A 276-nucleotide genomic window follows, 5' to 3' on the forward strand; every position below is an offset into this window, starting at 1 on the left:
CGTGAAAGACAAAAAAAAACGTAAGAAAGAAGGAGAAAGTAAGAAAAAAAAAGAGAAAAACGGGAAGACAGAGAACAGGAATTCACACACGAAAACATGAAACAAATAAACATAAAGAAAAATACAGAGAAAAATACCCACACAAAAACGCGGAAAAGAAGGATGCACGTACCAGGAAAATACACACGAGAAAAAAAATAAGGAAGAGAAAAATAGTTATATACAATGAATCAAAACATAACTACGTTGCCACAATAACACTTTTTCCCTTCTTTC

Source organism: Penaeus monodon, chromosome 22 (genome assembly GCF_015228065.2).
Source record: "Penaeus monodon isolate SGIC_2016 chromosome 22, NSTDA_Pmon_1, whole genome shotgun sequence".
NCBI classification, from domain to species: Eukaryota; Metazoa; Arthropoda; class Malacostraca; order Decapoda; family Penaeidae; genus Penaeus; species Penaeus monodon.